This window comes from Mercenaria mercenaria, chromosome 11, assembly GCF_021730395.1.
Source record: "Mercenaria mercenaria strain notata chromosome 11, MADL_Memer_1, whole genome shotgun sequence".
Lineage (NCBI taxonomy): Eukaryota > Metazoa > Mollusca > Bivalvia > Venerida > Veneridae > Mercenaria > Mercenaria mercenaria.
The window spans coordinates 51,395,193-51,407,949 of NC_069371.1; the positions used below are offsets into that span (position 1 = coordinate 51,395,193).

Genomic DNA, 12,757 nt, shown 5'->3' on the forward strand with positions numbered 1-12,757 from the left:
GTGATTCTTTACCAAAATCATTCAAACGGTACAGCTTTGTTGGACATAGGGCTAAAAACAGAAATTCGAATGCATTTAAGTCAAACTTTTAAATATAACCTCCTTCACTTCATTCACTATGTATTTTCTTTTAAATATTAAGATCATAAAAAAAATTAACCATCCATAAGCAGTACATGCTAAGATTAAGATTGTATTTCTTTACTAATAATTTGTTAACATTTTTGTTCTGTTTCTGCCCTTAACTTCTTTACTACGCAGCCTTGTTTACATGTTGTGTTGTATAAATTGATGTACTGTTTTATATGGAATGAAACATAAACGGGTTATTCAAACAACATCTCCTAAAACGCTGGTCTAATCTAATCTAATATTAAAGAGACTTAGAACATATTTGTCTCTTAATCCACACAGCGACAAACGTCGTTATGGCGTTCTGCCCAACGCCGCCCCGCAAGACGTCGTCAAGCCGAATGTCGCCCAGCCGAACGTCGTTATAGTGTCCAGACAAACGTCGCCCCGCCGAATTTCGTCTTTCGCCTACCATAGAACTCCGACTATTCCCAAACATGTATTGAACGACGTGGTGTTTAGCCGTAAAACTGAGACAAAGATCGCTCTAGTGAATTCTCCGCAAGCGTATGTTTCGATCTGTTAAAACATGGGTCTGCTATACATTATTTCTAATTCTAATATGCTTTTCTCTGTTAAAACACTCTTACGCTAGAGTGACGTCACGTTAACGTGCCAAAACCGTATTTTAACACAATTTATATACTCTGCCGGTTATACGTCGGGCGTAATAATTTCATGAGGGCGCAGCGTGCATAAAATTGTGTTAAAACACTCTTTTGCTATAAATTATTTTAATTCTGCTGTTCATGCATTCGTTCAACATGGTATAGAATCATGATGACACATAACAAAAATACACAAAGCAACCACACTTCCAGAAACATGCATTCAATATTTTGAAGCAGTAATTTAAACTCTCCTTAATATGAAATTAGGTGCTACCTATCATGCGGAAAGCCTGTTACAAGTTAAATTAAGCTTAATAAAGTCTTTACAGTGAAGATGTAATGAAAAACCGTGTTATATATTTGGTGGATAAAATAGTAAAATAATTTGAATGAGTCTGGACTATGACGTGCAACCACAGTGACTGCAGACTCAGTTTGATATAGTCGTTCATGGAAGATAATGAAATGTGCAACACCCCTCATGCTACCAGTTAGACAAGCTGACTGTCGCTTAGTGGCTGCTTTTTAATTTCTGACTTTTGCAGCCACCGCAGTTTGACCGTCACGATATAAAACAAACTGTATACGTCGGATTAGTTCGACTAGCTACCAGTGTGTTTTTCCATGAGGCTATTCACTTCAAGCTTTCAACAAAATCGGAATACTATATCAAATGGCCATCTTTCACTTAAAAATGATTTATCTATATTAACGTCAAATGTATAAAAAGCCTCATCAAATGTTATTAACTTTACTGAATATATAAATTAAGTTTAGTCATGATAATTAAATGTTATGTAGTTACAGTTAATTGTTAAAAAGCAGCCGTTAGTCCCATTACACATTTATACTGTATTTATCTGTACTTGAATATAGTGTGTGCTATTTTAAACCTAATGTGTAGTTCTGTTAGTACAAATAAACTTGTAAAGTTTATGTTTAAACTTTGCATAAAGAAACTGGCTAGGGGTCCTATTATCGGACCTCTAGACCCGGGGTCGAAATGTCCGGTTATCAATATATATATAAACTTATATATATATACTATTATGAGCTGTATCACCAGTGTACAAGATGATTGCTGGTAAAAAGATATGATTAGTTGTCTTAAAGATGCCGTCATTATGTTTTTTTTAAATATCTTATTTATAATTAGCTCTCACTCTTGAATATAAAATTTCTGGTAGTCATTGTTATTTATTTACTCAAATTCAACAGTTCATGAGCACATGCCATGTCTAAAATACTAAAGAAAATATTAAGTTTATTATTTCGGCGATTATTTCCACTATTCCGGGGATGGGTCTGGTACCGTTCAAATGGGGAAACATTAGTTCAAATAGAATAGACATTCTGGAAATTGGGAATAAATGGTTCAAATTCTCCAAACTGTGGACAAAATGTGAGCTTCCGTTTTCTCTCATTTGAAACGTATTTTATACATATAACTGTGACTCAAGGATTGACATAAAATGTATGTTTTTTTTTCTCAAAATTAGGAATTTTAACTGCTGAAATTCGGATTAAATGCCATATTTGGCGATAGGGAATTTGACCTATTACGGGACCTGTTGATATAGAGAAAAAATCGTTGTACTGTAATTCATCAGTCCCGAGAAAAACAAAAATTTGATCCAGTTAGGGCGTACAGATTCCTATTTATCATTTATCAAATTTGCGATCATATATTTATTAACTAAAGATGAAAATTAAAATGCAAGCTGTAAGAACACAAACTCAAACCTGTAATTCACACAGACGTAATGTCATAAAAAGTAAAGTATTTGTTCTTTGAATACTTTTCTTTTCGATATAATAAATTATCTCTGTGTGGCTTACAGATCTGGGTTGCTTACTGCTTGCGTCTTATTTTTCAATTTTTAACTAGTAAACTTTAAGAGCCCTCTTATTATCATACAAATGCTTTTTCACCAACTGCGTGCAAATAGAAAATCAGAACGTGCAGTCTGTAGTTCAGTAAATTTCCAATTAAAATAACTTCCATGCATATGTAATTTTGCGAAATAATTGAAATACGAAAGGGTTAACTCACAAGTATATTTTTTTTCAGAATAAGTGATTATTTTATTTGTATTACTTTCATAAATTTAAACATAAATCAGCTATCAGAAAATCAATGGAATAAAATAAGGCCCCTTTCTTGATACCAATAAGATATGCAGACATTGAATTCTTTATTGTTGATATTAAATGTCTAAAATAACTAACATTGCCCCATACCACTGCCATTCTCTTGTGGCACTTATAATTATAATAGCAAATCAAGAATAAAACCTTTGGCATTTTGGTACTGCTTAGACATTTGTATGATCTGCATCTTCCCAACTGTTTGTCAGTTAAAAGAATGCAGAAATGTAAGCAGGTGAATGTAGGACTTTTCAATACTCAAAATAATTCAGTACCCTTCAAGTCTATTATGTCGTATAAATAGTGGACCGCAAAAATGTTTTCACAGACGCCGATGACGTCATATAGCGGCAAATTCGTTTTGTAGCGTTCACGTCGTAGTTCGCTCATTTTTCAAGTCAAATTTCACCATATAAAATCAGACCGTCAACAAATTGATAAAGTTGTCCATAAAGTTAAATGTACGCACACTTAGTTTGTCGTAAATATTGTCGTAATTAAATTTTCCAAAAGTCAAATTTTCCGGTCTTACTCAATGAGCGATTGCGTCTAACTTTGACCAATAAGCGCCTAAATAATCAAGAATTCAAAATGGCGGCCCCCTTGATAGCTGGAGACGAAATTCAATTAGCATGGTATAGGAAATATTTTTCTCATTTGTTTTCATTATTGTTTCATATATTTCACACACGTCATACATGTTATCTAAAAGCGCTCCAAGCCTTCCGCGTATTACAAAGCTGAAATTAACCTTACTTTTCCGTATCGTTTAAGAATTCGGGGAACTGGAATTTTTAAAAAAAGTATTACAATTATGCCAATCAATTTAGGACATTATGCATATACAATTTTGATCAAATTTCATCATAATTTAGAGAAAAATTCTGTTTTTTTTTTCTAAAACGTTTTGTTCTATGAATACATGTAAAAGCTGTAAAACATTACAGCAATCATAGTGTTTATTTCACGGGTGCAGACGTGCATTTGGGATTCAGTAGTTCCGATAATCAAGTTAGTCTGCCACTGTCTACCTAATCATTAGAAAGGCAGCATGTCAGGAATGGAAAATGATGGTGGCCTTTGGAATACAATAACGGGTAAAGAATCTCAACAGTTGGTACCTAAAGGAATGCTCTCGGTCAGTGTAAAGTTTCGCAAAAATGTTAAAGCTTGAAAGACCAGATTTTCCATATAATTTTATTAAAAGTGAGTTGGGAGGGTTCTTTCAGGATATATGACATAATAACAATTTTGTCTAGTAAATCAGATCCCGGTGTAGCGTGATTATCACACGGTCGTGACCAGGTCCACGGTTTATATATGTTTTTCAAAACCTGCCCAAATGCTTATTCTTTGTTCAATATTTGCAAAATTTTGCATATCAAATTCTCAAAGATAGCTTTTGTAAATTACATAATTTGATTTTGATTTTATATTCCTGAAATTTAAATATATTGATTTGAATATGCCCAATTTGACGTATTTTACCGGCTTTTATGGTGCTTCAGAAAAAACTTGCAGAACACAGTAACTTATCTTTTTCACGAATCAGATTGTCTTAAAACTTGCTAGAGGTGTTAAATATTGTGCATGGGACTGTTGTTTGTGAATAGCTACTCAAAATAATAAGATTTACACGCTCTGAAAATCACCTTTTTGTCTAAAAATTTACGAAAAACATGGCCGCGGTGCGCAAATAATGAGTTGGTTATTTCAAAAATGTCCTATTATTTTTCAGTAAAACTTCTTGTTAATTTAAGACTCTAATAACTTGCTTGACATACCCATAGGCAAATATCTGTTATCGGTGTAATTACACCTTTGGAGAAAAGCGTGATTCGCACGTTTTAATTTCATCATTCGCCGCCTGAAGAGACAAGATGGTGGAGCTTGCGAAATCGAAAGTAAGTAGATCTGCACTTTTGAAATAAAATCTTGTAGATTCTAGATCTTTCTGATTGACAGTCACTTGTTTATCTTATTTATCTGTTTCCACATATAATATGGATCTAGTAGATTACATACAACCAGTTTAAAATAATAACACCTACAGTAGCGTGCGGGTGCCCTAAGACTTCTTGAAGTTCTTCAGCCAAAGCCTGGCCAGAGTGACATAATTTTACAATATAGATCTAGGTCTACTAAGCAGTTGTAATTGTGAATTATTAGCTGTTTTCAACTACTGAAATTCGTAAAAGTGATCCGTAATTAGATGTTCAGTTGGATATGTAATCCAAAAATTTAAAACGGGATCCATATCATATGGAACAGAGGAGATATTGAGATGTTTTGAAATTAATTTAAAAAAAACATTTTATCAAAAGGAGATTCGGTTAAAGGTAAATTTTAATTTTTATCTAACGTCGCTTTGTGAAACAATGAACATAAGCTCTGGTCTTTTGAGTAACCCTTTTTTAAGAACAGTTAAAACCAATTATACCTTACCCCCAGCAATTTGCGAGTACCCATTTACAGCTGGGCCGACTGAGGCAATCATGATAAAGTGCCTTACCCAAGGTCACACCGCAATGGGAGTTGCCAGGAATCGAACCTGGGGCCTTCACCTCTGTAGGACAGCGTATTAGCCCTGTCAACCAATGCATTCCGCACGAGTTCTTCATTGATTTATGTTAAATTTATGTGGTATGAAGTTGTTGGCTCAGCTCAATCCAGGGGTCGTGGGTTCGAGCCCCAGTGGGGTCAGGACTTCTCGTATGACACTAGTACTGGTTATTCCAAGAAGCGGACTCGAGAGTGGTTCCAGTAAGCTTAAACTCTGCACATTTAAAGCAAAATACTCTTTTTTTCATTACCAACATCTTACTCTCTCCAATATTTCACATCTTGTGATGGAACCCTCTTCACAAAAAATATAGTGAAAAAGTACAAAATTTTAATGTGGAACACTACAATTTCATAACCCCATTAGTTTTCTAAGTCCTAATGTTTTTCTAAGATCTTTATCCTTTCAGCTGTGAAGACACAGTATGTTTTTTTGTTTAATAGATCACTTTCTCAGACATTTGATTGAATGTATATACACCCAAAAATGTCCCCTTTGCAACTTTTTAGTTGTTAAGTGTCAGATTTCTTTTATTTTTTTTTTAAATAAATTAGATTATACTTTATTTGAGCCGTGCCATGAGAAAACCAACATACCGTAGTTGGTTTGCGACCAGCATGGATCCAGACCAGCCTGCGCATTTGCACAGTCTGGTCAGGATCCATGCTGTTCGCTAACAGTTTCTCTAATTCCAAGAGGCTTTAAAAGCGAACAGCATGGTTCTTGATCAGACTGCGCGGATGCGCAGGCTGGTCTGGATCAATGCTGGTCACAAATCCACTATGTTGGTTTTTTCGTGGCACGGCTCATTTTCCTTGAAAGGGAGTTACAGTTGATAAAAAAGCAGCTTTCAACTTGACATATTAAGGACTGTTCAACATTCGAAAAGCCAAAAGTGATGTCCCCTGTGCACCCTTTTTTGACATTCATTTAATTTACCATTATATAAGAAACTCTGGACAATTTAAAATTCATTGTTTGCATTTTTTCAGAGTAACCAGTTTTCAAGTTAAAAAGTGGAAACATCAATTGTTTGGCTTCTCAAGCTCTTAAGTTTACCCACATATATGTAAATGTTCACAAGTGAATATTGTGTAGTCGAGAAAAAATGTACTTACTATGAACATATTCTATGAATATATATTTTGCTGCAGTTTGTCCCCTGTGCATCTTCTTAGTAACATAATAAAGTATGTATGAATTTTACTGTCACATTTTACCATGCATGGCATTTTGTCATTTTCTACTCTCTGTAAGCAGTGCATGTAGAATAAATGATTTCAATGTGTTGGTTATGTTTAAAGTCACTTATTTTTCATTTAAAGGAACACATGCTGTTGAATAAGCATTGTGTTTCTTGTGAATTTTTTTTTATGAACAGTAAACTAATAATGCATGAATATTATACTGATTTTCAGTATGTGTCCCCTGTGCACCTGCAATATAACTCAATTTTGAGTTGAAAATTTTAGAAATTAAGATTACTGGACATTCTTGGAATCTGGCATGTTTTAAACATTCAAAATTTGAGGAAAAAATAGGTTTTATAATAATATGTTAATTAATTTTCATTAAGCAACAAATTTTCTAGGTAAAATTTTATTTTCATGTCAGATTTGTGCAGAAAGGCTGATTTTAAAAACCAATCTCCACAAACATTTGATTGAATAAGTTTCAAACCATACACATTACACCTATATCTTATATGTTGAAAATATAACTGTTAATATATTTCCTTATCATAAAACACTGCAACATTTATCACCCATCATACTGCAATTGAAATTCACTGAACTTTCAAATTAAAGGCTGAACTATTTTCTGATAGTTTTTTCTCAACACTTTCCAAAGTTATTTCCTTGAATTTTGAAGTATTTGCTATCATATAAAATAGGTGACGCCATAAGAAATAGGTTTTCAACTGTATGTCCCACTTTTTCTTCATTATTTTGAAAACCACCCAAATATAGAACAATCTAAATGTCCAATTATTTTGACTAAGTTGGAATAGGTAAAGGTAAAGGTAATTTTTATTTACCTTTGCTTTGTGAAACAATTAACATAAGCTCCGTAGAGCTTTTTAGCAACCCTTTTTCAAGAACAGTTAAATACACAGAGCTAACTTAATTCTGTTTTACTGTTACAGTAAATAATAATTAAAGACACTGATTCTGGTGTGCCTGGTATGTGGCCTATGGGGATGATAAGGTCTGGTATTGGAGGTAAGGATCAATACACAAGTTTGGACCATTGATAGACTTGCTTTTGTTTATCATAATAAGCTACTGTATAGCTACTGTGCAGTAAATGAATTGCAGGTGATATTTCTCACCTTTGTAGCAAATCAGTTCTCACCTTTATAACCAGTTTGGAAAGCTTGATTGAATTATGGCTAAAGTTAATACACAAAGTGATAAGATAAAACAGTGTTTTTATCATATTTTTGATTTACATCTCATCATTGCTGTTTTTTTTATCAAAAATGTAAAAAATGCATTCAGGCACTTAGCTTTTAGAAATAATAAATTATGTGTATTTTGAACAATGATATATCTTTATTGCTGGATTTTATTATACATAAAAGAAACGTTATTTAGACAGCACTAGGGGAATTATGCATTTTTAATATATAAAATCCTTCTGTCCATATTCCATTTTATCTATTAAATATGCAGCTGACGGCTTCTTTAATTTCTAATAAAATTCAGCAATTACAATTTTTTGCAGGTTTTATTTTGTTACTTTTGATAAAAAGATCATAATCATTGAATAAACAAACTTGTAATTTCTCTTAAATAATTATTTTATTGTTAAGGAGTGAGAATTGCTTTGCAATAAGAGTTATAATTTAACTGGCCAGGACATTTAATTTACTCAACATGACTGAGCAATCAGTATTAGTATATTATCAGTTAAAATAATTTTGTGTACATTCTGAAAAGAAAAAAGAAAAATTAAACAGCAATGCATAACATAGGAAATAACCAATTTATCTGTAGGCAATAAAATTTATGATTCTCTGGCAATATCAAGTCTACAGGGGTTTTATGGACCCTAATCTGACTGGACCAGACAGGATCTTGTATATTGGGGATTAAAAAGTCTGGTATTTGAGGGGTGGGGGGAGGGGTCACTTATATTATAGCTACATTAACATTTTTTTCAGAAGGGCTCTCATGTTATTACTGATACATTTTTATTAAATAAAGCATGTGATCCAGATCATTTTACTCAGGAGTTTTAATGTATATATAAGTTACTACAAAATTAATGCTAACTAAAAAAAATCTTTCATCATTATACATTATGTTATCTATGGTGAAACTTTATATAACTAAGAAAATGACCATTGATACTTTCCCATTTATTGATATTGAGTTGAATTAATATTAATTAGAAAATAGTATGTTCCAAGTGGTGATTTTTTTTTCATAAAATAAAATTGTCTGCATTTCAGATATTTCCTCATAGCTGATCCCTCCACTGTAACAAACCTATATTATCAACACATATAAATGTATATTTCAGATTGGTACTTGAAAGTCAATGGTTGATCATGATGACCATCTTTAATTTAATGGGGAAAGATTAACCAATATTTGCAGCTGGAGAGGCTATCACCACAGTTCAATGACTTAGGTAAGGATGGACATTCTTACAGATCTATATGAACATGGTGAATGGTTCTTTATAAAAGTATTTGTAAGTTATACTATATAAGTTACAAATTCTCATAGACTAGCCACTAGACTGATAATTAGAATTATTTAAAAAAATCCAACTTTGTCATTTTACTTACTTTGATGTAATAGTGTCAGATGCCACTCTAATTTGTGATTTTATTTGGAGAAATTACTTTTATGTAATCACAGATTGTAGACTAGCTATATTCACAATTTTAGAAATATTTTTTTTAAATATATTATAAATCTAGGAGCTAGTATACAGATATCAGTGTGTTTACTGGCAAACATGCCATTAGTGCATTATATAGACATGATAATTTGTAGTGTCAGTATTACAGATATGTTAAAAGGAAAAGTATGGCAATAGGATTTGGAAAAAAAAACTTTGCCCATATTTATCAAAGTTCTTAGACTTAAAAATCATTCTAATGTTAAGATTTAGAGAGTAAAATACTTAAAATTTGTAAAGCAGTTAAGTGTTTTCATTATATTATGTATGTATGGTGACAGTTGACATTAAATATTTTTGATAATGCAAAATTTCTCTTGTAAGGAAATCTGGAGAACTTTATGAATATTGAAATCTTTGTCTTTGAACTTGGAATACTTACCAAAATGTAGGTACAGTGTATGTAGAAACTGAGTCCTTTATTTGCTTTATAACATGTTATTGTTTTTTTTTTACTCTGTGCTTTATTCATCTTTGCACTATAGATTTTTTCTTAAAAGTAATCTAAAAAATTAATATACTTCCAGTTAAGACAATGAAATAGAAGAACTTCATGCTAACACTTGCATCAGTGGAAGTACTTCTTATTGGATAGAGAACTTTACAAGGTCAGTGATATTTGTAATGTTTTTATATCAATATTTTGTTTTGCCTTTTTAAACTCGTCTTAATGGAGCTGTGAACTGCATAGGTGGATTATCCATCATACACAATGTTTAGCTCGACTACTCAACCTGGCATAAGCATTGGTTCAAGTTTATTCTTAAGTTAAATATATTTTAGCTTTCAAAAGATACTGTATGCACATGTTTTGACAAGGGACACTGTCAGCAATATTTTCAGAGTGATGCCCCATTTTTATTTAGAAATTTGATTAACAATTTATCCATAATGATAATTATCTCTGCAATGTATTGCAGTAAGGGCCAATTTACAAGGCTAGACTATTGATAGACTAGCTTCTGTTTTATCATAATCAGCTACTATAAAGCTACTGTTCAGTACACAGATTGCATGTGACAATTTTCATCTTTACAGCAAATCACTTCTTACCTTTACAACAAGTTTAGAACACTTGATTAAATTAGGGCTTAATAGTGATAAGATACAATAGTACTTTCATTTTATGATGAATCAAGTTTTATTACAATGATATTTAATTAAAATGCAATGGAGCACTTCATTAATTTCTAATAAAATCCAGCAGTGATAATTTTTTCTGGTTTCATTTTGTTACTTAGATTAATCATAATAATTGAATAAAAAGTACTTGTCACTTCTCTTATTGTGTTTTAAATACATTTTAATTATTTTTGTTAGATACAGGTAAAGTTTTTCTAAAAGGATGAGAATTGCGTTGCTGTAAGAGTTAAATTTTAATTGGTTGGGACATTACTCAACATGACTGAGAAATTACAATTAGTATATCATCAACTAAAAAGTGTGTATATTCTGAAAAAAAGCTGCATTTCATCAATTACAGACAATAAAATGCAAAATACTGGAAATAACCAATTATGTATGTACATATCTCTAAAATTTATGATCCTCTGACATGGACTACATGTCAAGTCCACAGGTGTTTTATGATCCTTATCAAATTGGTTTGGACAGATCCTGTTTAGTGGGGATTATAAATATATAGGGAATAAATTTATGCTAGTTGACCTATTAGAAAATGTAGGCTAAAATGTCCATATAGCTAGTTTGGTCAGAATTTGGATAGAAAATGAGCATTTATATAAGATCTTGTCATCAAACCTATCGAAAACCAAGGTAGGTAACTCTTGGTTGAAATTTTGACTTAAAAGAATTGAGCACAAGAATTTTAGAACACCATCATATCATGTGTTTTCTTGTTTTTTTTTTTCTTGTTGTTGTTTTCTTGTTTTTGTTTTGTTTTGTTTTTTTGCTACATTAAAATGTTGAATGTCAGTGTGACCTTCATATAAAGTAGCATATTATTAAGCAAAAAGCAGACTTGTTAAAAAAAATGATTTTAAAAGGAAAATGTTTGGATAAAACCAAATTAGCTATTTCAGTATGCAATATATTTGACATTTGATACTGCAATTAACTTAATTAAGTGACATCATTATAAAATATTTTCTATCTGTTTTAGGTCAGCCATCAGCTTTTGAAGTTGCTTTCTTGGCACATCATGCTGTCCAGTGGAGTTCATACCATATGCCAGGCCTTTATACATGGTCAAAGAAGATGAATTTGTTATTCAATTTGTGAAATTTGATTTAAGGAGGACTTTCATATATGATGATTATATTCAGCAGATTATCTTCAAGTGTGCACTTCATAGAATCACAGTTTCTAGGAGGTTTTCAGTTTAAAGTCAGATTAATTGAAAAATAAGTAAACCTATCATACTCACCATGGCATCGGCATTGGCATTACACCAGTTTTAAGTTTTTCTTACCAGTCCATATTTTAAAAGGACCTTTTGAAAGTATTGAAACTTACAACAGTAATTTATCATCATTATACCATGTTTTAGGCAAAAGTACATAACTCCATCAAGGATTTGACTGAACTATGGCCCTTTGAAACTTTTGTCACTTGTTTATAATAATAGTCTCTATAGGCAAGAGTTAATAACACTATAGGGTAATTTGGTTGAATTATGTCCCTTTTGGACTTGAAATTGGTTCAGTTTTTGTACAAGTCCCATTTTGACATATAGCTTTGAATCTTTCAACACCAAGTCTTACCATTACAATAATATAACTTAAAATAGTTGTTCAAATCATCACCCACATCATATGACACAAGATGCATAACTCTTGCACCAAAATTTAATAATTATGCCTTTTTTGCTTAAAATATACTTGTATAGTGTTTTGATACACTTTATCTTTATCTCTCATATTACATAATATTTTAAAACAGACTTAGTTATTATGCAATATCTTCATCAGCCATTGGAGCCATTAGTTGGTGTTTAGATCTTATAATTGTAAGACATAAAATAAATGTTGAAAGTTTCATAAAAGATCGTTTCTTTAATATGATTTTCCATATAACTCCCATCCAGTTTAAACCCATCCAGTTTGTTAAACACTTCTTGAAAAATATTTTTAAAGAGTCTTAGAGTTTCATACCCGATAACTATAATTGAGCCGCGCCATGAGAAAATCATCATAGTGGGTTTGCGACTAGCATGGATCCGGCCAGACTGTGCATCCGCGCAGTCTTGTCAGGATCCATGCTGTTCACTAACAGTTTCTCCAATTCCAATAGGCTTTAAAAGCGACAGCACGGATCCTGACCAGAATGTGCGGATGTGAAGGATGATTCCGGATCATGCTGGTCGCAAACCAACTATGTTGGTTTTCTCATGGCACGGCTCATATTTTTTGATTGACCTACTTAAATA

At 32.1% G+C, this 12,757-nt stretch overlaps 1 long non-coding RNA gene across 4 annotated transcripts; it reads left to right on the top strand.

Annotated features, from left to right (window-relative positions):
• The first annotated feature begins 4,164 nt into the window (after positions 1-4,164).
• Positions 4,165-12,012, top strand: LOC123559817 (uncharacterized). 4 transcript variants are annotated; one of them, XR_008366038.1, is made up of 6 exons: positions 4,165-4,196; positions 4,682-4,795; positions 7,601-7,676; positions 8,983-9,093; positions 9,897-9,977; positions 11,492-12,012. It is a non-coding gene; the product is annotated as an uncharacterized LOC123559817 (long non-coding RNA). The 4 variants fall into 4 exon arrangements; XR_008366039.1 differs by lacking the exon at positions 7,601-7,676; XR_008366037.1 differs by having other exon boundaries at positions 4,168-4,795.
• Positions 12,013-12,757: the final 745 nt, after the last annotated feature.